Here is a 26,385-nt window from a genome sequence, read left to right on the forward strand (position 1 = left end):
TATTCTAGAATAACCTGAATGTAGTCTTGAAGATTCTGAAAAGTGTACGCATTATTGAAGTGGCATCTCTCATTTTGGTTGGAAGAGTGAGTGTTTGCTCTGGCTTAGACATCTCAACAGTATGAAGGAAGACAGAGTGGACATTTTCAGAGCGAGCCTTCAGCTCACACATCTGCCCCCCTCTCAAAGCCACAAACTGCAATTACCTATCCAGCTCTGTGTGTTTTTTAGAGGGACATACATTATATAACTCCACTGCATTAAGGTAGGTCTTTCTTAGTAGTCACAGATTTTATGAGCCTTTGTGTGATTCCAAAGCTGAATTATTACATTAAATGATGAAAAAAACAATGTCCAGACAATCACTTTAGAAAAAAACATTTCTTCCAAATAAAAATCTTTTGTCTGTATGTCATTTTATATGGCTAAGGCATCAGTTCAGGTCATGGATATATTGATATATATTGCTGAATGTGTGGGCTCTCACTACTGCGCAGATTCCAACAGCATGTGTTTGTTCTGTCATAGGCCCTCCTGTCTCCTTGCTTACCTCTTTATTATACTTCTGTTCCCCATGGGAAAACATGATGACTCTAAGTGCACACCCTTTATTGTATATCTTTAACACGAGCAAAACCTTAGTAACAGTACAATAAATATCCCCCAAATATACATTAACCAACTTGCATTGGACAAAGATTACTTTGAAAATTTACTTTTGAATGGTAGGAAAACAAGATAGAAAATGAAGTGCATTAATTTTCACTTATTATTGCTGTATTTGTAATATCAGAGGTTAAATTTAGAGCCTAGCATGTGTGAGCATGTGCTAGGTAAGTGTGTTACCATTAAACTATATTGCCCGCCCTGTTTTTATGTTTTGGAGGCAGGGTTTCTCTAAATTGCTCATCTGTCCTCTTATCTCAACATGTCATTTGATTAGGTTGTAGGATTCGGCTACCAGGTCTGACTTGAAAATATCAATGGTGGCCACACAACTTAGCACTCAGTATAGAAGTTGTAGACGGAAGTGTTTCTCTGGCCCAGTCCCATAGCCTTTCGAAGTCCCATATAAAAACACGGAGCCTTATATTAATTATAAACTGTTTGGCCTATTGCTCAGGCTTACTACTAACTAGTTCTTATGACTTAAATTCATCCATAATTCTTGTCTATGTTTAGCCATGTGGGTTGGTACCTTTTCTCACTGAGGCAATCTCATTTATTAATGAGTCACGAAAGTCCTACTATTTCTGGCACTGTAGTTGGCACAGGCAGTATCTTGTTATCAACTAATGTGTGATAATTGAGCTATAGTAAAACAGAAGCTAAGTTGGCACTAAATGACTTGCAGTACACTCCCTGGTATCTATTATACATTATGGTGACTATATACAAAAATAATGCTCTCTGTATGTCAAACGCCTAGAAGAAAGAATTTAGGAAATATACCCTGGAGAAATGATAGAAAAATTTGAAGAACAAAGTATGTTTAACCTGCTTTAAACATTTGAAAATCGATACCAGTATTGAAATATTACAAACTGTCCAATTAGTATGTATGATTTTTATGTATCAACCAAAGTACACTTAAAAATGAAATTGACAAAAACTTCACATGATGTGACTCCTTTTCTTTATGAAATGACTTCAACTGAGAAAATAGAAGAAAATTATACCTACACATACACTCTCTTAATCTCAAATACTGCATGGGGAAGTAAACTATTTTTCTGGTAGTGTATCATGGCTGCAGACCTTAGTAGGTCCCCAGACCTTAGTACAACTGACTCCATGATTGAGGTAGCATTCAGGTCCTAAAACTCAACAAGTAGAAAGCACCAGCTGCCAAAGCTAAAACAAAGGCCTAATCCATCAAAGTCCATAGTTCTTGGAAAGTCTCTAAATGTACTAACCTTGCTTTTGGCTTTGGCAGTTCTGCTTCTGGCTAACTGTTCTTGTTAACTGAAGTATGTCTAATTGAAATATTGTTTTGTTGACTATAGGTTCATCCTGAGAAAGGGTTGGGAATTCACCAGAATCCCGAATACCCAGTGTGGTTGTCAGAAATCTAATAAGAACTTTTTATTGTTTTAAGCCTTCTTCTGAGCAGTCTTATGGATACCCCACTGCAATGTTACTTAAATAGCTGCAACTTCTAACTTTTCTTTCCTCAAATTTAGGAGTTGTGCAATCACTGTTTTTTGGGTCCTTCTTAACAAAAATTGGAGATTAAAGGGTGCCCAAGAAACTAACTTTGCTTGATTCTTTCCAGATTAAAAGAGAAAAAGAGAGACATAGTTCTAAAAAGTTCCCAACTGGCTGAAATACAGGGTTATTCTATGCCAACTGTTATTTCTTTTGTTAAGATGAAAAATAAATCTTTACTAAAAATTAGTGTCATTGAAATTTTTTATATTTTTTCCACTTTGCTATAACTGAAAATAATTTTCTGCTCTTACATTTTTAAATTTCTTGACCTCATACCTGTTTTGTTCTTTTAAAAAGGTTTTTTATTGTTTTTTGTTTCTCTTTTGTTTTTTAAAGAAAAATATCCAACATACCTAAGATAATGGTTGGATAGTTTCCCACCCAACATAGCTCTATTTACATTAAATGCCCCAAAAAGTAAGCAAAGCATTGATGGATAAAACTATGTGGGCAAAATCATTTTATTTACAAACATTAAACAAACATTAAAAGAGATATTGTCTTTTATCTTTTAGTCCAACACCAACTGAAGTCATGAAGACATGCCCATTTTTTTTTTTTTTAAATTCATGGTGTCAACAGTTTAGAAGTTTCCAGTAAAGACCAGAATAAAGGCATTCTTTGGGAATGCAATCAAATCTAGCATTCTAGCCAGATCTTCCAAATAAACAAAATATTTGGTTTGTGTTCTAGAAGGGTTTGAATCATACAGTCAATTTTTGTTGTTTGCAAACACCTTCTCCATTAGTGTACCTGTGTGTGTACGTCTGTGTATGTGTGTGAATGTGCGTGTGTAAGTTAGAAGCAAAAAACTAAGGTTTATCAGTTGTAGGAGTTACGTGGTAGAATATTTGGGATTGTTTATTTATTCTATCGTATCATCTGTGATAGTGATACTTTGACTTCTTCCCTTTCAATTTGTATCCCCTTGATCTCTTAGTTGCCGCATTGCTCCAGCTAGAACTTCCTGTACTATACTGAATAGGTATGGAAAGAGTGGACAACCGTGTCTTGTTAGTGGAACTGCTTTGGGTTTTTCTCTATTTAATATGATGTTGGCTTTAGGCTTGCTGTATATTGCATTTATTATGTTTAGGTATGGCCCTGTATTCCTGATCTCTCCAAAACTTTTTATCATAAAGGGGTGTTGGATATTGTTGAATAATTTTTCAGCATCTGATGAAATGATTATGTATTTTTCTTTCAGTTTGTGCATATGGTAGATAACATTGAGAGTTTTTAATATACTGAACCATCCCTGAAACTCTGGGATGAAGCCCATTTGTTCAGGGTGGATGATTTTTTGATGTGTTTTTCCTTGTACGTTTTTTTAAATTTATTTATTTATTAAAGATTTCTGTCTCTTTACACCTTGTACATATTTTGTTGAGTATTTTTACATCAGTGTTCATGAGAAAAATTGGTTTGTAGTTCTCTTTATTTGTTGAATCTTTATGTGTTTTGGGTATCAAGGTGATTGTTGACAGAAGGCTGCTTTTTTATTCCCAGCTGCCCAGATTCAAAATATCCACATAGAAACTGTATTAATTAAATCACTGCTTGACCTATTAGCTCTAGATACTTTTTGGCTAGCTCTTACACCTTAAATTAACTCATTTGTATTATTTTATATTTTACTACAAGGTTGGTGGCCAATCAGCAAGGTTCCGGCTAGTGGCTCAGATCTTTCTCCTCTGGCGGCTCCCTTGCTTCTCACTGACCCCGCCTACTCTCTCTATATCATTTCCAGCCTGGCTATGTTCTGGTAAGCCATTGGTCAAAAACAATTTCTTTATTCATTAACCAATAAAAGCAACACATAGACAGAAGGACTTCCCAAACCAGGTAACTGTGGCCCCATGAAATGATTTTGGCAATTTTTCTTCTGTTTCTTTTGTGTGGGAGAATTTGAGGGGTATTGGTAATAGCTATTTGAAAGACTGACAAAATTTCTCTCTAAAACTCTCTGGCCCTGGGCTTTTTCGAGTTATGTGACACTTAATGAATTCTATTTACTTAGGTCTATTTATATTGCTTATCTAATCTTGTTGTAACTTTGGTAAGCAGTATCTATCAAGAAAATTGTCTATTTATTTTAGATTTGAGCTATTTTTAGAGTACAGTTTTTGAAGTATGACCTAATGATCCTTCAGATTTCCTTGATTTCTATTATTGTTTCTTCCCAGGTTTCATTTCTGGTTTTGTTAATTTAGATACTCTCTCTGACTTTTACCAAGTTTGGATAAGGGTTTGTCTATCTTGTTGAGTTTTCCAAAGAGCCAACCCCTTGTTTTATTGAGGCGTTGCATTGCTCTCTTTGTTACTATTTTATTGATTTTAGCCTTTCATTTGATTTTTTTCCTGCCATCGACTTCACTTGGGTGTTTGTTTCTTTTTGCTCTAGAGCTCTCATGTGTGTTGTTAAGTTGCTAGGTTGGATCTTTCCAATTTCTTTATGAAGTCACTTAGAGCTATGAACTCTTAGTACCGCTTTCATTCTGTCCCATACGTTTAGATGTGTTGTATATTTATTTTCATTGAATATTTCTTTATTTCTGGCTTGGAAAAATAAATGTGGGCAAGATGAAAGTAATCACTGGAACGCCTTCCCACTTCCAGTATTATTTTATTAACAAGCTGTATTTTTATATTTGCTCACATATATGTAACAATAATTATCACATAAGAAGAGTCTATGAATTTGAGAGAGGAAACACAGGAAGAAGTAGAGGGGAAAAGACTTTAGAAAATGGTTGGAGGGAGGAAAGTGGTAAGGAGAAAATATGTAAGCACTTTTAAAGTAAATTTAAAAATTTCAGAAATCTTTAATAAATAAATAAATTAAAAATAAATAAATTTCAACAATATTGAAAAGAGCCATCATCTTCAAGGTCATCGTGCTGAATAGTGGAAGCACAATGACTCAATACCAGGTCTGTTAAAACAAACTACATGACTCCCCCTCTGCTGGAAGCCAGGTGCATAGCTCTTTATTCCTGCAAATTATAAATACAGTTCATATTTTCTCTTTCAAAACACTTTATGCTTTTTTTTCCAAGGCTGGATACTAGGGGGATTCTGGTTTTTGTTGGAAGCAAAAACAGCAGTTCTGGTTGCAGTTTGTTGGCTCTTTGTCCTGGAATTATTTCTCCCAAATTACTGAAGAATGCAAAAAACACAGCACTGGGAGATATTTACTATGGACATGTAGGAGGAGATTTGTGTACAATAAATAAACTTTTTAACAATAACTTGAGCTTGCTATATTTTTTGATTAGGGGATTTTTAATTAAGTGATTTATGGTGAAACAAATTATACATGTGCTTATGACCAATACTCCTATTACAAGGAAAATTGTTTTACATCCAATGATTCTGTTTTGCACAGGGAGGAAAGAACACAAACATTCTCTGCAAAGGGAAGCCAATGCAAGGGCTTCATCTTGTCCATGCTGGAAGAAAAACATATTGTGACTTCCAGTTTGAACAAGTCTTTAAAATTGCCAGAAATGCAGTTTACTACACAATTTGCTGCTTTGACAATGGTGAGTGTAGTAAAATGGTGTTCTAAGTTAACCATTTGCAGAAGGGTTTCTTTCTCATGCCCAGAGAAATCACAAAGGGAATATATTATCCTGTTTATTCCGAAGAATCGTGAATCGAGTTTTATTTTCTTTATTTCTCCATAAAATTCCTTACAATAGAAAACAGCACCAGAATGAATTTTGGCAATTGGCTGTTAAACAATTCAAAGTGCAAACTATGTGCAACATCCCTAAGTTGTTTCTTTCATCTATGTTTATTTAAAAATTTCAGGAGCATACATTATTTATTTTTAATTAAAAACAGAAACAGTGTGGTAGAAATATACAAATATGCAGGCAATAAAAACTTTGTGATAATGATTTTCTCATGTGGCTTAAAGATAATGCTAAAGAAAATATCTAGGAATTACCTTTTTTATTAATGTCTTTTGAAATGACAACCTGTATGATAATCCCGTGATGATTAAGTTGCTAGCTACGCATATTCTGATGAAGCTATTTTTAACTTATGTCCAGTGCTTGATCATTTTACTTCACATCTTAACGTGATAACTGCCATTAGATATTTATCTAATATTTACATTTCTGCAAGGTTTCATTAATGATGTACATCATAACTAGTAGTCAGTTCAGGGGTCATTTGCTTTTATGACACTTTCCCTCCCTGTACAGTGATAAACTATAAAAGCTTCAAGTATTTTGAGTATTTGCAGAACTGGGCAAGGACCAAGTCCAATTAAGAGTTTAAAAATCACATTGCCTGCTGTTGCATGGGATTGATTTTCTTCCCCAGGCATACAAAGGATTCTGTCCGCTGTGTGACCCTGTAAACATTACTTGGGTTTTATGACTTGGAAATAAACATTGCTTGGTTTTACCAACATATGTGGAAGAAGAAAGATAGAAAACATTATTAAGCATCGCTTTCATAACTCAAATTTGTTTATCACGTTGCTCAACGAGTCATGTAACTGGGCCAAGGAGACAAAAAGAAGAGAAAGACTTTGGTGTTTTCTTGGCAATGACGCGGCAAGAAATTCACTTTTAGAGGAGTGTGGGAGCAGAACTGGGATGGCCAGCAGACTCCAGGGTGAGCCTGAGTAGTTTGGAGCACCAGATAAACCTAAACATGCTCTCCTTTACCAGTCCTAGTCTGGCCTCTCATGTCTTTTCTTGGCTAGTTGTCATCCTTGGACCTTGTAATGGGCATATCTAGCAAGTATCTTTTTATTTTAATTAACAAAGTCCAAAACATCATTGTCAGATCAAAAAATCCATCTCCCTCTACCTCCCAAGTTTTTCTGTTAGCTCTGACATGTCTGGGGAAAGAATCATGAGAAGAAAACTTGCTCAGAATTCTTATCTTTGATGTCTTCTTTAGCCACAATTCTTCACTCTTTGATATCTCCTAGTAATAATTTTTTATTCATCACCTTTCAACTGCCTCAACCTACTCCTCCTTGTTCTTGTTATATTCATAATTCAGCCTAATTTAATACTGAAGTTCCTTTTTCCTATTTTAGTGGTTGTTGAACAAGGTTTGTTTTAACTATTTCACTATAATACAGCACTGCTTTTTGTAGTGGCTTAAAATATCCTTTGAATTGAGTTCTAACAATAAAGTGCTAAAAGTAAGAATGACTGGTATAGGAAATATTGTTTGGAGTAATACCTCAAAGACACCGGAAACAAAATCCAAAGTAGTTAAATATGATTTTATCAAAGTAAGGAATTTCTACATAGCTAAGGAAAAAAAATAAAAAGAATAAGAGAAATTATTTGCCAACTGTTCCATAAGGGCTTCATACATAGAATTTATGAGGATTTTAACAAATTCTACGATAAAAGTAATCAAATTTAAAAATGGACAAAAGGCATAGATGCACATTTCTCAAAAAACAGACACACAAAGAGCCATAAAGTATGGGAGAATCTCATAACTAGAAGTACAAACCAGAAGACACCAACTGACACCCACTGTATACCCACTGGAGATTCCACTAGGTTCCAGTGGACATTTTTTACACTAGTGGTCACACAGATGGACTTAGTCCATCTCAGTGGGTCACAAAACAAAGAAAACAATACAAAAAACAAAAGACATGGATGTGGGAAAGGTCTTGGAAGGAAGAATCTTGAGAGAGGCAGGTGGTAGAGCTGAGATAGGGCAAAATAAAACCTGTCTACTGAACAAACACGCAAACCGAGAATATAATTAACTTAGTTATCTATAGATGGATGAAGAGAAGGTGCTGCTACACCAACCAACATATTCAGCCACAGGAAGGATGTGAGGGATGTGAATGAAATTGATAAATAAGTCACTGTCAGCATAACAGTGAGTAGCGTGCAGAAGCTAAAAACAAAGAATATAGCAGAACATTCATCTGTAGAAGGAGGAAGGGAGGACAATGGGAGGTTGATATGTAGGTAAAAAACACAGAACTCATTTCTCTAAATAAATTCTAGCATTTTATAGTATTTTAAGGAGGCAGCTGTTTAAAAAATTTATTATATGAGGATTTTATAGAAGACCTAAAAGTTCTTAACAGAGCAAATGCTAAGAATTTGAGATGGAAATTCTAGTTACCCCAATACGTATGCCTATGTATGTATTTGGTGTGTTCATATATAGAATAGGTAGGCTTCAAATTAACAGAGATCTTCCTGCCTCAGCCTGAGGGATGGTCTTTCTGGTGTGGTCAACCATGTCCAGCTTCATTATCCCAGTTTGATCAACACATATTGTGCACACGCATCAAATTATCCAAAAATACCTTGCAACTTTGTAGAATTGCTATGTGTCAAATAAGAATGAAGAGCAGATGAATGAATGAGAGTCAGACCGTGGGAAAGGGGCATCTGCTTCTGTAAGGGCAAGGGGTGGGACTTCTCCAGTATGTTTTGGATATAAATGAGTGGAAACTTCCCAACTTTCCCCCAAACAACCAGGGGTTCTTATTTTCACTCCTGCAGACCTCGCTTCCACTGCTTAATGGCTGTGTCATGTTTTCCAAGGCACTGCTCACCAACTTTTATTGTTGTCTCTGCTACTTTATTTTGCCATGCCTTTTATTTATGTTGCTTTTTCCAGCTGTTGAAATAGTTCTTGGTTTTGTGATGCAATCGCTTCCCATAAGTCTGTAATACAAATTTGTCAGGTTTGGCCAACATGTTAGATGATGTCACCTAATTTCCCCTTAATAGTGATTCACGAAAGTGGCTGATTTTAATTTGTAAAGACACATTGGAGTGTTGTTTTTCTCTCTCTTTGGACTTGTTTCTTCTTCTTCTTCTTCTGCACTTCCTAGTAGACTTAAGCCCGGGGCATCCCCAGTTCCTATATAGTCTTATATATAAGTTACTTTAGTTCAAACCAAACTTAGAAAACATCAGCTCAGATTTTCATTGTGTCTCTCTGTGAATGCTTCTCTCTTCAAGTGTTCCTTTCAATGAATGCTCCTTTTAATCAGTCTCCCCATGTTTTCTTCCTTCCCAGTGGATTCTGGTGGGATTTCTTCTGTCTGGTCTTGTTTTGTAAGTGTCCCTTTCTCCAAATAAGTAATGGTAATTCTCATAATAACTCTTTGTCATTTGTTATTTTTTTTTTCTGACAGCTGGAAAGGACCTCATTTTCCTTCACCCTTAGAAGGCTTCCCATGTGCTCTCTTCCCCCCACCCCCCCCCGCCATGAGAATTTTTGGGTTCCCTTTCTACTATGCAGATGTTGCCTATCTGTTTTCCAAATTCTCCTTCCGTGATGACCCTTTGGAATAGGATCCAGCTGCAGCTGCCTCTCCTCATTCTGATTTGTTATTGAGAAGTTTCCTCAAACGAGCTCTCCACACAACTGGTTGCACAATATAGTCTTTGCTTTGCACTTTAAAATACTGCATTCTAAGCAAACTCCTTCGTATTCTATATATCCTGTTTTTCTCAATTGTGAATTACCTGATTTTCCAGTCTGTTCTCTACACTAATTTCACTCCCTGTAACATTGCCACCTGAAGTTAATTTTTCCCTGTAACGGTCTGAATATTTGTATCTTCCCCTCAAAGTCATTTGTTCAAATTTTAACTCTCAAAGTGGTGCTTTTAGGAAAAGGTTTCTCTGAGAGACAATTGGGCCATGTGACAACCCCACCCCACAAAATGTGATGAATGCCTTTAAAGGAAATCTCTCAGAGAACCCTTCTTTCTCTGATAGCAGGTACCATCTGTGAAACAGAAAGACCTCTCAAGATATCCTGCCTCCTGGTTTCTGGATCTTCAATCTTCAGTTCTCCAGAATATAAGAAATAAAAATTCTGAGTATTTGTAAATATTCACTTCTTGGCATTTTTATAGCAATTAGGATGAACTGTGTATGATGCTTTTTACATCAACTAAAAGCCAGTGTCTTATAGGAATAGCTAACATGTCAGGATGGCTCCATAGCAGTGAATATGAGTCTTTGGAGCATTGCAGACCCAAGAACCATATTGTTCTAGCTATCTTCTTATGGTTTTAGTGACTTCACTGGGGAGTCTGCAAAAAATCTAAATGTTCACATTAAAGCAGAATTCCTGGGTTGTAATTTGTGTTTTAACAAGTTCCCTATGGAATACGCATTCAATGTGTTCTCTTGAAATACCTGTATGTAAAGTAGTAGTTTCTATCATCCATTTTTTCTTATTGATAATTACCCAATTTCTTTCTCAGCATGGATTGTGGTCACATATGTAAACTATGACCCACTCTCATAAACAAGTTAAGACAATTCCTTTGTCATATTACAAGATTTCATCCAGGTGATCAAACCAGAATGAAAATATGTGACGAAATACCCTAAGCTAGCCCCCAAAATGTGTCATGTCATCATGCTGCTGTCTGAGGAATGAGCATACAGTGTTATAAAAACAGCACATTTATGTCAATGTTTGCTAACACCAGGACTCTCAAGTTTCAAATTATCGTCACTCATTAGAAACACACTCACATCTGTACCAATTTCAAAATCATGGCTTGAGAGAAGGGAACCAAAAGAATATGGTATTCCTTTGCACATAATGTCTAAAAAATGTGTAAAGGAATTCCATATTTATTTATGAATATTCATGTGAGATGAAGGAACTGAACAAAAATATACTGATTCCAGAGCATCCTTTGGAAAGTATTAGAGAGCTCCGATTGATTCATACACCACTATTGTCTCCTTATTCCACTTGTCCTGAAATTCCTCCCTGTAACTCTCCCATCTATTTACTGCTTTTCTCTTCAAATAAATTCAAAATTTTTTCAGCTTGCTTGCTTGCTCATCATTGTAAATATATTTAAAATTGGGCTACGAGAAGCATAATTTGTTCAGAGTGGAATAGAGGTACATCTAAGAACATTAAAAAGTTTATGAACATTCTCGAAAAATAAAGGAATACATTGTGATAGTGAGAGTAGAGCAGGAGTTTAATTGAAGAGCCTTAATAGTTATTTTATAAATAATTGAATATGTTTTATACTTTAGCACTATGTAAAATTAATCTATTAGCTCATAATTTGGGCATGTAGTACGAAGATGAACATCGGCTGCTGAAATAAAATTGTGCTACACATTCATAATTTAAAATCCAACTAAAATACTTCCCTAGATCATTATGATTGCTGCTGCTGATTTTACTATTTGGATGATGTGAGTTACAATATGGGAAGAAATGCCATGGATAAAATACAAACCAAGAGTTAATATGTGAGTTGAATACACAATTGGCAAACATGTGTGAGTCAGATTTAGAAGGTTCTATCTACCTCTTTCTTCTCTTGTGATCTTGGATAAGTGATTAAAATAACCCATTCTTCACATTTTCTCTCTGGATATCCATGGTTTTAAAACAAATCTTTGAGTATTATTTATTTAATTTGTGTGAGGGTTTTTCCCACTTGTTTTCATGCCCACCACATGTGTTCCTGGTGCTCACCGAAGTCAGCAGAGAGTGCTGCATCTTTGGGAGCTGGTGTTACAGGGGATAAAACACCATGTGGGTGCTGGACATTGAGCTTGAATGCTCTGCAAGAGAAAGCAGTGCTCTTAATTACGGAGCCAACTCTCCAACTCCAAATTGCATGATTTTAAAATAAAAAAAAAATCAAACTGAAGTGACTCTTCTTCCTTTCAGGCAAACAAGGACGTTGTCTAAGTGACTTGAGTTTTCTAAGTATCAGAGCCCTTACATGAGATTTATACATGTGAGATCAGACTTCATCTTCCTTCATATATGTATATGTGTGTACTTCAGCTATACATGAAGAAATGGCAATTTTCCAGAAGGATTCACTATGAATGTAATAGATTCGTATTCATAGCAGGAAGAAAAGCATGACCCATTTACAGCAGAACTTGTACTTTGAGACACAAATTTGTTAAAGAGAATTCTTGGAATGGAATCAAATTTTGAGTGGAAAGCAAAATGAAGCCTGACGTAGTGGTGGTAAAGGAGTCAAGGGTCTGTAATATTCCGTGGTCCAGAAATGAACTTTACAGTATTCTGGGTCAGACTGTCAATAGTAATTTAATCTACTATTGCCACAAGGAAATTGATGTCATTTTCCACTGAATTCCAGAGAGGCTCATGGAAGGATGTTCCTTAAACAAAATAACAGAGACCTCTCTGTGATTCATTTCCTGGTCTCAGACATGTTTCCGTGAACTCTGTGGTAGAATTCCACTCAGACACTTCCTGCAGTCTTGGATAAGCGTGGGATTCAACTTTGTCGTGTCAAGAAAGGACACCGAGTTCAGGCTATGATTTCATCATCCCAGCCCGGGGAAGAATTTGATTTTTGTTGAGTAATTTATGGTTAAAATATCATATATATACGCCAAATAAACTCCAACCACTGCTCTGAAGAGAAAAGTGAAGAACAAACTTGCCTAAAGAACTTTAAAATACCTTCAGAAACTACTATTCTTTAAGTGTGGGGGAGGGAACTCTTCTATTTTTTTTTCTTTTTTCTTTTGCCATTGAGAGCATAGGTTTGACAGAAGGGCAATGGAAGGGACTGGGGAGATGACTTTAAAAGAGCATGCCATCCAATTATGAGGGACAGAGTTTAGAAACTAATATCTATTTAACAAGAGGATTGGCACGTGTCCGTAACCCCAGTTCTCAAGGATGAGGAGAGAGACAGGAGGACCACTGAGGCTTCCTGTCTTCTAACCTCATTAAGAAAGTGCAAACCCCCAGTTCAAACAAAGACCTTTGGAAGGGTAGATGTTGACAGTGGCATTCCTTTCGTATTCTTTGCCTGCACACAGAAGCAGGCGTCTGACCACATTCATGTGCATAGAATCACACACAAACATATATTCACACATAATCATTGAATCTTTAAAAGTAGAGCAGATGAAAAAAGTCAAATAGAAGAGTTAGTTTGTTAAGAAAAGGTCTCGGCCATTAAGAGCAGGTACCTGCTGCTCTGGAAGAGGACCTGAGTTTTGCTTCCAATACCTGTCTGTCTTCTCACAACCACTGGTAGCTACAGTTCCAGGGTAATCCTATGTGTATGCCCTCTATAAGCACCACACTCACGTGCATATACACACACCCACGCACAGATGAAGAAATGAAACAAATAAAAGTGACAGAATAAAAAAGAAAGACCAAAGGTCAAACTTCATGAGAAGCTCACTACTATGTTATATACAAGACAAGTTCAAGCTCACGCTAGACAAGATTGCAGCATCGCGGAGGGAAATGCATCCGAATTTAGCTCCTAACTCTTGTTAAGGGGATGTTAACGTGTGATTGTTTCTGGAAGAGGGAAAATCAGTTGTCTCTTTCAAGGTACTGACATGTGGTTTATGCAGCACACTCCAGGGTAGGCCTCCTGCTCAGGAGGAGTCAGTCAACACAAAATAGACTCCATTGATTTTTGATTCTGGTTTTTTTTTTTTTTTTTTTTTTTTTTTGCTTCTTTGGTTTTGAGAGGGGGCGATATGATATCAAGGGGAAGGGGGTCCGGAAGGATCTAGAAGTTAAAAGAGGAGAGTAGTAAATATGATCAAAATATTGTTTTTGAGCCAAGTAGTGGTAATGCACTCCTTTAATCCCAGCACTCAGGAGATGGAGGCAGGTGGATCTCTGTATATTCAAGGCCAGTTTGGTTTATAGAGCTAGTTCCTTAACACCTAGGGCTGTTACACTGAGAAATACCTCTCAAACAAACAAACAAAACCATGTATGCAATTCTCAAAGTATAAATAAAAATAAACTAAAGCAAATGAGTGGTAGTGGAGAAAGGACACTGTGAGACACATTTGTTTGGACAATTAGTCACGTTTAGATTTCTTTAGATGCAACCTTAGTAGCTTAAACTATTGGTTACATACAGTGAAAGAGAGTGAGAATCATGTGTTACCAACAGGATATTTTTTGGAATTCTGTGACTGTTAAAGCTTAGAGCACGAATTAAGCATACTGCTTTCAGAGAGAGAAAGAGAGAAAGAGAGAGACAGAGAGACCAGAGAAAGAGAGAGACACAGAGAGAGACAGAGAGAGAAATGAATGATTGTAGACTCTGTTCTCTTCTCCAGTTCCCAGAGGGAAGAAACAACTAAAGCAAGAAGAGGCCTTACATTGTCAAGCTGAGTCAGAGCCTATGGGAGACAGAGCACTCGGAAGTGGAATGTACACTTGGAGGTTCAAACAGACTTGTTTTTAACTTAGAGGTAGGTCGACTCTTTCAATCAGTGTCTGATGCTTGCCAGGAGCACGAGCACTATTTAACATTTATCTTGGGTTAAATCTTGAGTCTTTGTAATTCAATAAAAGGGCTGGCTGTTTCTTAAGAAAATCAAGCCAGCAAATCCTTACAGTCCTCTGGAAACTGGAGTGCATTAAGAGAAAACCGTGCCTTTGGGTTCTGGCAACACATAAAGAACCTAGATGAAATCTGTAAGGAAACCAAAGTGGAGCAAGAAGCTGCGGTGAACTCAAAGATAAACGTGGTGTAAGTGGGAAGGATTTACCAGAATCCCCTTTGAAACTTAGCCCACACAGTCATCTTAACACAACTTAAATGCTTGTAGGATATAGTAACCAGCAACAAAAAGAGAGGCTGGCAGAGCTAGCCCATTTGAAGAGAGCTTAAGGAAAGTAGACAAGAAGCAACTGGTGTTGGGAGGAGGCCATGGGGGAAGCTAAATCTATGAGATTACGTAGGGGGGGAAGGAAAGGTGCTTTAGATTTGATCCCTGAAGGAAACAATTTTCTTTTAAAATAGTTTTACGTGAAAGCAAAACAAAACAGAGCAAAACAAAACATGCCCACTGTAGCAAATGGAACGATGAAAGCAGAGGCAAACTAAAGGGAAAATGCTTTTCTACTGGACCCAGCCTTTTAAAGTTACATACATCTTTGTGAGAGCAACAAACAGATTAACGATGTTTTTGTACAAGCCAGATAATTGGGTTGTGTGGCAATATTTGTACAGAAACGAGATAAGAGCATGTTTTTTTCGGCAACTTTATTTTCACTTCTCTGTGTGGTTCAGGCAGTTTTTCAGAGGGGCAGATAAAATATTGTACCAATGATCGGGTCACTCGGATTGTTCCCAGTATTTTTTTTTCATCATAAGCAACAGTGCAAAAAATAAAATAAAAGTTTAATGTTTGCAGGGTTTCTGTTGTCATGCTGGTAGAATCAGGCCAAGAGTTTAGGCAGCTCTAGAAATAGCACCAGACTATATCTTCCCAGTTATCGTATTTTCTTTCAATTCATCTTAATAATGCTATATTTTTCTATGTAGATGCCATAATCAGTTAGGTATATTGGCATGGAGGTTCACACTTGTATTCCTAGCACTTGGGAGCCAGAGCCTGAGGCAGAAGGATTGCTCCAAGTATGAGTGCAACCTGAGCTACACAGTGAGGCCCAGACCTGCTTATGCTACGTATCAGGACTCTGTTTTTGTATTTTTTGTTTTTCTGTTCTTTTTCTTTTAAAGAAAAAGACATTCTAATCATCTTTGTTGCATTTTCCTAGATAATGTGTGCATGATGGTGTCATGATATGTATGAGCCTTTGGAAAATGATTTTTATAGATTGAACTTTTAATAGTAATCTATGTAAACTCATTTTGTTTTCTACTATTGTATATGTATGTTATTAAAATTTTCTATGAGCCAAAAACTAATCTATATGACATTTTGGTTTATTTTTTTCAAGAATTACATTAAAAATAATTTTGTTGAAGAAAATATGCATATTTTAATAGGCCAATCCATATTAAGGGGCTTTAATAATTACTGCTAAGTGAACACACATTCTCAGTCAGAAACTAAACATGACCAGCTCATCAAATTCACCACTTTAAAGCGACTTCCAACCCTGAAGGGAAGATTACAGAAGCTTATATAAGCAGCAGTCTGGGCTGTCCCACAAAATCAAACTTACTGAAACAGACATAACTATGTCTCTGCATATCTAGATATATTAATACATGAATAGGTATATGTTGGTGTATGCATTCCTATGCATACTTGTGCATAGAACCTACATACATACGATGAGCTGCCTCTGTTAAACTGGATAGATGAATATATGATTGATATTTAAGAATGGAGGATTCAGAAATGGACATATTATTAGTCTGTTTGCCACATTTTGCTGCAATGTGCATTATTAGTCACCGTAACTTTAGATCTAGGTTTTCCCTAGTTTTCTCCTCCTTGACCTGTGTGTATTGTCTCGGCCCTTTGCAGTCCACATGGAAATTGCTCCTCTATCTTAGTAAACAAAATTCCCACAGGAGTTCACTGGGACTGAGTTGGATTTATACATTCACCAGGGAAGGTTGATGGAATAACAATATCCTTGAACACCTTAGTGAGTCTTGAGGAGGCTTCAGGAAGCATAAAGTTGCGCGAGTTTTATTCTCCCCTTCCACGCTGACCTTTTCCTAGGTGTTGCTCATTTCCTCAAAAGGTCTCTTCCCTTTTCATGTGAGTGTAAGCTTTATTGATTTTCCCATTTGTTTTGTTCTGTCAGCTTTTGAGGTTTTATCCAAGATGCTCAGAAATTCACTTAATGATTCTCAAAGCTTTTCTCAACATGATCTGGGAATTTGGAAGACAAGATTATTCCCACCGCTTCCATCAATAACAAAAACCTGTGCGTTTTATTTTTTTCTTTCTCTTCTTTTCAGAAAAAAAATGTCCATTCCAACACACAGATTTTAAAAAGCGGGTTTTAGTTTCAAATGAATGCACCCAGCATTCCTCAATAACTACTTAACAGTTATCAGAGAATGAAACATCTCTTCTGTTTATACTTCGCTCATTTTTAATATAAATGTATGTGGGAAATTCAATATGTTTTTGCTCCATCGTTTGATATGATGATATGTTTTCTCAATCCAATTAAGAATATTATCAAATATTTATAAATGTTAACCGACCTTGCATTTTATCATGGGCCTCTGTGAATCATGGATTTTGAATGCATTAGTAGCCACAGTTTGCTGTTTTTAAAATTTGTTTGGGGATGTTGTTATGATAGTCCTGTGAGCCTCTTATACAATATTACTTTTTCTTGATGTCTCCAAGCTCTGTTATCATTTCTCATGGGCTCATAAAAGGGGTTAGCAAACGTTCTTTCCTATTACTCAACCAAGACAGTCATCCGCTCTTCCCACACAGCTCGCGGTTGTTCAAGTAGCGGACATGGGTGTGTAAATACTACTCTGCTGCTGGTAAGACCGTTCTCCAGCTGAAATCCTCAGCCCACATGTGGCTCTGTTAGGAGATGGGGAAGCAGTTGAGGTAAAATGAAGTCGCCTGAAGTTTCAGGTGACCCATTTTGTTCAGACTTTCAGATTTTGTCTTCTGCTTATTTTATGCCACGCCCCTTTATTATTTTTAGACCACACCCCTTTGTGATTTTTGCACTCTCCACTATTCCTATTCTTCACATTTTAAAACAATGGAAAGCCTTTCCTCTCACTTAAAGATCTGGTCAGCACCGCATTCATTCAATTTTTAAAAAAATTAATCTGACAGTTTTCATTGAAAATACATCCTATTCCTGGTCCATACTTTTATATCCACAGATGATTTTCCTTCATTGGATATCAGTCCCTGGCATCCTTAGGCATGCTTGCTTTTCTTGAGTCTTCCCTGAATAGGGGACACAGAGTTTGAGTTGCCTGTGAACAATGTAAAGGAAGACCTAACGGTCATGGTTATACTTGAGTGTAGAATTGTTAAAAATTCTCTGCATATATGTGATGGCTGAGTAGCTTAGTGTTTTTGTAGGCTTCCTAACAGTAGGAGTGAGGCTGTCTCTGACTCTTTTGCCTGTATGTGAGACCCTTTTCTTCCTACTGGGTGGCCTCATCCAGTTTTGATGTGATGGTATACGCCTGGTCTTATTGTAGCTTATTATGCCATTTCAAGTTGCTGCCCCTGGGAGGCCTGCTTTTTTTTTTTTTTTTTTTTTTTTTTTTTTTTTTTTTTTGAGGAGAGAAGAAGGGGAGTGAATGGGGGGTGGATCTGGATCTGTGGGGAGATGGGAGGTGAGGAGAGAGACTTGGGGGGGATGGGACTAGAGAATGGACAAAGTTTATGAGAGAAGAATAAAAACAAAAAAATTAAATATAATTGAAGTAGAAATGCAGTAATCAGTCCCCTGGATTAAACAGCAATTAAATGTCATTTGTTGTCAGAGTGGATTTAGTTTGAGCCAGAACTGCTTTCAGTATTTAAAAGACAGGCAGATAAGTGTCAGCCAAACTGGCAAACGGGAAAGGAAAAAGGGGCCTCAGAAGCAGCAGGAGAATTCAGTGCCATGAAAAAGTCAGCAGGATGGTGCGCTCTGGAGAGAGGCAGCTTAGTGATGCTGGGCCCTCGAATGGAAAATGCCCAGCAGTTTCAGTATTACTGCAGCTGTTTGAGTCCATCTTAAAAACTATTTTAGTGGCTGTGAGGACTGGAAACCATACTGAGGGAGGTGAGCTGAGGAGAGGAAAATTTTAAAGGTAGGGTATATTAGCTACACTTCTGGAAATTATATTGGCAAGCACAGAAAGTACATGTATAGCTGGACAGGGTAGTGGATGTTGATGTTGATATTGACATGAAATTTGATCGTATGGTTTTGATTAGCTCACCTCTTCCGATCCACTTCTATTTCCAGATACAACACAATTGCTCCTGCCCCCATTACCACTTTTTTATTAAAGTTTCCATCTTTTAGTAGAGAACATGACACAGGCTCACTCGTTGGCCCATGTCCTGCGAGGTGTCCTTACACTTTTTTCTGACGTCATTCATCTTATGGTAATTCCTTACTACCAAGTCAGGGGCCTCGATGCTTTCTTCAGTTCCCTGGCCATGTGTGCCCTCCAGACTTGAAGCTTCAAGAAGAATGGAGTCAGTGTCCCTTGCTCAGGAACATTTCCCAGCGTGCTCACTGTATAGTAAGGGACTAGCAGTGATTTCTTCAACGTCTTAACAATACTATTTGTGCTTACACAAAATATAGAGGAAAGGAAGAGGAGAAAGGAAGGAAAAAAGAAAAGTAGGAGAGGAAAGGAACAGAGATAGAAAGGAAAAAATGAAAGCAATACAAGGGGGCAAGAATTATCACTTATTTTTCCAGAGAGCATGACAAGCTTTGACTTTAGCTAGAGCTAACACCCACCTTACTGGTTTGTCTGTTGGCCACACCTGGCAATTTGCGCTGAATACTTAGATACTTTGTGCCATGTTTTCTGTCTGCTGCAGGCAGGACTTGAAGCCTGAAAAACTACACACAATTCAATACGGGATTCTCTGTATATTCTCTGTGAGTTCTCTGAGCAACTTCCGGTTGCTATTGTTTCCTCCTGGGACCTCTCGCCCACTCAGACTCTGCCATCATCTTAACTGTTTCCTGCATGTGTCTCTGCCTCTATCTCAAAGAATTTTGGATAGCCTCCAGTGGAGAGTGGCTTAAGAGCCATACATAGAAAATAAGCAAAATGTACAAACAAAAATTGTCCTACATACAGTGTGAACTCGTTGACTACTAGGATATGGGTGGTTATTGTGTTTAGGAAATATTTGGTGATGGAGGAAATGTTTTTTTTCTCGCCCCCCAAATTTAATACTATTGCTAAATTAGAATAACAACTATGGGTGGGAAAGGTCAAGTAAATGATATCAACCAATTTCCTATTTAATTTCAGCCACATTTGACCCACAGCTGAAAGCAGTTTAAGCAGTAATTAATCAATTTAAATTTTTGCTATTGCCTTTTTATTGTTAGCCAGCAGTTGAACTGCCTGAGAAGTTATCCTTTTGGGAGTTTGTAGCCATTATCAAACCCTGAAGTCTTGTGCATATCTTGAATACTCAGAAAGAGAAGAAACAGTGGGGGGATATTCCTTTGGTGGAAGATGAGGAGAGCAGAATGAGTCACACAGATAATGATGGTAACATAGGAAGTGAATGTGTATTTCTCAGAACTCATGGTTTTCCTTAGGTGTGGGGACAAAGTTACTGCAAATTGCTATTATTGGCTTCAAAAAGAAATAACCTTAGAAACATTGGTATGTACTTAGTATTCTTCTAAGACCGTTTTTCTTAAAATTAATCTTATTTAATTACTGGGGTGTGTGTCTGTGTGTGTTTGTATGTAATTTGTAATTGTGCACATATCCTGGCACCTATGTTGAGGTCACAGGGCTTTGGAGAGTCTATCGTCTCCTTCTATTTTGGGTTCTGGAAATTGAACTCAGAATGTTAAACTTACTTAAAAAGACTGTCCCCTGACACAAACTAAAACTTGGTTTATTTTTGATAATTTCATAAACAGGCCACTTGGGGGGAAAAGCCTGAAATCATTATCTACATCTCATACCTGTTTCAGTCTTAAGTAAATTTGAAGTAAGTAAGTAAGTTTGACTCTACCCAGCATAGTACAAGGATGTGACCTGCTGACTCTGAGCGAACAACCTTTCGGTTACTCAATTACATATCCATATCTGGACTCTGTTTGACAAAGGTCAGAAGGTTAGAACACTGAAAATATTGAAAATATTTATTATATTATCCTTTTCAAGGGAGGGGAATTGTTCTTCATCAAATATACTCAATATCCACTATATCATATATATATATATGTATGTATACATGTGTGTGTGTTTGTGTGTACAAACATAAACATGGGCTATATAACTCAGTTGCTCATACAGCAGGGGGTAGCACAAACAACTCTGCTTTCCCCAATTTCAATCTAACAAGGGCAGATAAATTAGTAAAGTCACAAATAAATCATACATGTCAAAGGCGCCTGAGTGCTATGAAAATAATGTAAGCTCATACAGTGCGGGAACAGGACAGGAAGATCCAAGAACATGGGAAGAGAGTGTCTAGTTGAGAAAGAATGTGAGGGAGGGTTTCGATAATTCAAATTCAGGCTGGGATTTGGTAAGCGTGTAGTTATCAGAGACATCTGGAGGAAGGGCGAAGACACTGAGATGAGGTTATGTATACTGTTTGGGGAATAACTGAGAAGCAATTCTGAGTATGGAATTGCCAGCAATCTGCTAGGGTAGCATGAAAACCAATGTAAATAGAGCCATGGAGAGGAAAGGAAAGGAAAGGAAAGGAAAGGAAAGGAAAGGAAAGGAAAGGAAAGGAAAGGAAAGGAAAGGAAAGGAGGAAGGAAGGAAAGAAAGAAAGAAAGAAAGAAAGAAAGAAAGAAAGAAAGAAAGAAAGAAAGAAGAGCATCCATGAGAACAACATAAGAAATAGCATTAAGAGGATCTTGGATAATTTCTACCCAATTCAAAAATAATAACTTTTGAATAAAAAATTCAAAAAAAGAGTTATTATAAAAGACATGATGAAACTTGAGAACTGTTTCATTTCTGGGAGAGTAGAGATTTCCAGTTTGCTTATGTGACTTTAGAGAAAATGATTCATATTTTTAACAACCTCAATTAAAAAAAGATGATTCTTACGTAAAGCCTTAGGCGAAGGGAAATGGGCTCATTTTGCTTTCTGCTTTTAGGACAGTAGTGGAAGTGCAACCAGATTTAGAAAGGGTATTCTTTTCTGTGTAGACGTGTGTGTGCATGTGCGTGTGTGTGTGTGTGCGCGCGCGCGTGTGTGTGTGTGTGCGCGTGTGCATGTGTGTGTGTGCGTGTGTGATACCATTTTATCTACCTTATAAAATAGTGTATGCTAGTGAATTTGTATAATGCTTCCATACTGAAGGTGGGATAGATTTCATGTTCAAGGCCAGTCTAGACTATACTGTGACCTCCAGGCAAGCCTAGGCTACAGCAATACATCATACATATTTAACATGTATTACTAAATGATTAAATGACTAAAGAAAGTAATAATTCCAAACTTGAAGAGCAGTAATTGAGTGTTCAAAAATATGAGATGAATGCAACCCCCCATGGAGAATTTCAGATGTATACATAAAGACTACTTTTCTGGTGAGTTTAGTGCCAGCATCAATTCTAAACAGACATGGGCTTGAACTAAGCAGTTAAAAGCAATCTGTACCTTCCCTCAGATTCTCTGGAAACTGCCAACAAACACTAGGTGAGAGGTACATTCCCAATACCTAGGATATCTTTACATAAACTTCTTTTCACTATATTCTTCATTTGAAAATATGTCCTGAAAGAAGTTGCTTTGGCCATATAGAAGTTACTCTTTCTGAAGAGCAAATGGGGGGTGTATTGGTGGGGGAGCAGAAGGAGGGGGAACTGTGGTTGGTATGTAGCATGAAATAAAAAGGGAGTCTCTACATTAACTGTCAACATCTGTGAAAAGGAACCCTTCTGCTCCAGGCTGAAAATGGCATTTGGTTATGGGCATAAGCATAAATATTTAGAGGACAGTTTGACAACATGTTCATTTAGGCTAACAATGGCAGTGTGTTTCATTCTTGGCCTCATGACTCTCCTAGCCAAAGACTTTTGGCTGGGTTTACAGTGCCAGATGTGTATTTCCCTCCTGGGAACAGGCCTCAAATCCCATCAGAAAGCAGTTGCTGTTCCCGTCATAGTTGTGCGATCGAGAGTATCCTGCTGTGAAGGTTGATATCAGAGCAGGCATGGTCTACAGCTGAGTGAGACCACAGTTGTCCTTTCTCAGCAGTCTGTATAGACCTTCTTGCCTCCATGAACACTGGCCAACCAACAGGGGACTTATAGCGCAGCTCCAGCTTGATTTCTGTGACCCGTTATAGGTTAAGGAGGAAGCATCTAGCTTCAAGTGGGAGATTGGCACACCTTCTTCTCTCCGGAAGCACAGAGAACATCACAGAGGAGAGGGCAGAAAGAATGTAAAAGTCAGAAGATGGGGACAGTGTCATGAGATGCTGTCATCCAGGTATAGGATTGCCATTGCAACCGTGAACCCAGATGCTGTGGACCCCTGACCAGTATCAGGCTTTCAACACTCCACCAGGGATAGAGGAGGTGACCATGAGGTCCGATCTCTTACTGAGGCACTAATTACTATTATAATCACAGGATGAGGAGGTGTCATTTTCTATGGCGATATGCGTAGGCAGTGGAGGGTAGGAAGAAAAAAAATGAATTTTAAGGAAAAGGAAGCAGGTTGAAGAAGGTAATGGGTTTAATATAGTCACAGCAAATTGTATATTTGTAAGAATCCATGAAAAAAATGAAGAAAAATAGCTTTACAAAGTCACTTCCTAAATCACTCCTCTTTCCCCTTTAAAGCTGCCTCACTTTCTGTTGACCTTAGATTATATTGATGTGTGTTTTTCTCCACTGCCCAACATACTGCCAACTCCACCTACACTCAAATGTCCAGAATCTATGGGCAGGACCTGATCTTCACCTGATATGAGAGGAAATGAAATTGACTACACAAGCAGTGGTGTCTTATTTCTAGTCAACTATTATATTGGGGGCCAAGTAAAAGTCAATGAAGAAAATAAATATGTAATGCTTCCAAGATTTTTTCTTTACAAAAGCAAATTAGCAAAATAAATTTCTATTATGCTTCAAAGATAATAGAACTTTGATACATATTCATTTTAGGTAGAATTTTAGTAGAAATAAATACCCTTCAACTACTACTACAGACATGATTAATTTTTCTCTTTTCCAAAGATTTCCTTGGCTTTTGCTCTGTCAGACATTTACCTGCATAAGTGAGGATTCTAACATGGAGACATTGAGAGGAAAAAGGAATCTCCCATCTTCTACAAGGTCCTTAAAGGGAAACAGAACACAGGCTCTCTAATAAGGAAAGCAGACAGCCTTCTGTTTACCTCAGAAATAGGGAAAAAAAAGACCAGCTGGCCCTCGGCCACAGCAAATATTACTTACTGTTGTGTGGGAGAGTGTTGCCGGATTAAGTGTATTTGAAATAATAAAAAAAAAAAGACAAAGCGAATACAGGGAGAAAGAAGGCAGAATAGAGAGAGATGCCAGCAAGTACCAGAAAAGCAAGATGTGTGATAGCAAGTCATGAGCCTTGTGGTAAAATAGAAATGGCTTAAATTAAAAGTAAGAGCTAGTTAATAATAAGCTTGAGCTATCAGCCAAACAGTTATAATTAATATAATCCTTTGAGTGTTTACTTGGGAACTGGCAAGAGGGAGAGAAACCTCCAGTTACAAATGCTGCCCAATGTCTGTCATGGATATATATTAGACTTGAAAATCTTAAAAAGGTTTCTAAACTCACAAAAGCAGAGCTTCCTAGTCTCACAGTCTCATGCCAGCAGCAACACAGAGATGCATCTCCCAAGAACTTCTTGCAAGATGGAGCCAGCTGTCAGCTGCCAGCTACATAAGCTAAGCTGTATGGTGGGATTCCACAGTCTCACACAGGCCTCGGTACAGAGAGGCTAATCAGCCCACGCTGATTAAAGGTTTGTGGGCCGGCTGCATACTACCTGTTGGCAGCATTGTGGGGGTAAGTATAACACTTGTTGCTACCTCTGCTATGTTGAAATGCTGAGCAGGGTAGAGCCAACAGCCAAAGCAGCCACTTTGGTCCTAGCCATGCCTGCTTAGCAGTTTAAATCAGTGATCAAAAAATGATTACAGTTATGCAATAAAGACACATTCAAACACAAACAAACAACTCTAAGCGTGTCACCGTGTTGAAAAAGCATCTGTAGACTTGGAAGAGAGAGGAAAAAGCATCAATATTTATAAAAAGAAATAAATAGTTTAAAAACTAAAACAACATCTTTAAAGAGACAATAAAATAATATAAAAGAAAAAAGCCACGTAAAGATGGAAAATACACAGGGAGTCTGGATAGTAAATAGCATTTTTTTTTTATTTTTTTGATGGTCGATGGACAAGGGACGGCTGCAGGGAGACAGGGTATTGAAAGACAACTGATAAAATGCACAAACATAAATATTTTTAAAATGCTTTCACTGTAAAGCTGGTAAAAGATAAATTAGTTATAAACTTTAGACTCACAAAGATAGAATACACATTTAGAGCATTTTCTTTAATTTTACAACTACAAATAGTTGATAAAAAACTATTGTAAGTGTAATTCTAGCTCGATGCTGTTTTGTGATATGTAATTTCACAATGTTAAAATCAAAACCTTCCTTTTTAACTGGACAGGAAAGAGGAGGTGATGTGGAATGCCCTTCTGTATACTGCAAATATGTGTTGTTTTTATTAGTTGATAAACAAAGCTGCTTTGTCTTGTAGCAGGGCAGAATACAGCTAGGTGGGAAAGCCAATCTGAACACCAGGAGAAAAGAAGGCAGAGTCAAGGGAGTCAGCTGCTGCCAAAAAAGCAAGATAAACAAGGTGACAAGCCACAAGCCTCATGGTAAAATAGAAAATAATAGAAGTGGGTTACATTATAAGGAAGAGTTAGGTAGTAATAAGCTATCAGTCAAAGTTTTATAATTAATATAAGCCTCTGAGTGTTTATTTGGGAACTGGCTGGTGGGAAAGAAACCACCAGTTACACTTCTAGGCCCCTGAGATAGCCCAGCATAGGAACAACTCAACTATCTGGGGCAATACCCTTGGAGAAAATTATATCAGACCCTTCAAGGACAAGAGTCACGACCTCCTCTTCTGTGGGCAAACAGGTGGGAGGTACTTCTTGGTAGAGAGTGAGAAAGACTGACTTAAATATGAACAAAAATTAACCTAATGTTAGGCAGGAGCACAGTGAAGGTTACTCTTTTCTCGAGGAGATCTATGCAGAAAATCTTAGTTACCATCTCTGTGTAGTCGCTGCATGCCTTTTATACACTTAAAATTATGAGATGACCAGACTGAGCCTGTGTGGATTGTTTAGCAGTCTGTCAGCCAGGGTAAGAATCCCCTATTTCGGTTTCTGCAAAGCTGCTTTGCTTCCAAAACTCATAAAAAGAAAACTCCAGAAAAGAACTTGGGTCTCTTGAGACACGGGTGCTAGAGCCGCTCCTTCTGCAATGTGTTCTTTGGTTTAGAAAATCTATACCTTTGTTAATACTGCTCTGTGTCCTGTCCTATCCACTGAGAATCACAGAACCTTGAGGTCCTATCATTGGATACTCAAAGACTTACTCTTAGGGCATGTGACAGAACTTGGAAAATAATTCAGTAATGTGGCAATAGCTATGAAAAATTAAATAAGCTGGCATGGGG

The sequence above is a fragment of the Alexandromys fortis genome, unplaced genomic scaffold (genome assembly GCF_014885135.2).
Source record: "Alexandromys fortis isolate MF-2015 unplaced genomic scaffold, M_Fortis_MF-2015_v1.1 scaffold_24, whole genome shotgun sequence".
Classification (NCBI taxonomy): Eukaryota; Metazoa; Chordata; class Mammalia; order Rodentia; family Cricetidae; genus Alexandromys; species Alexandromys fortis.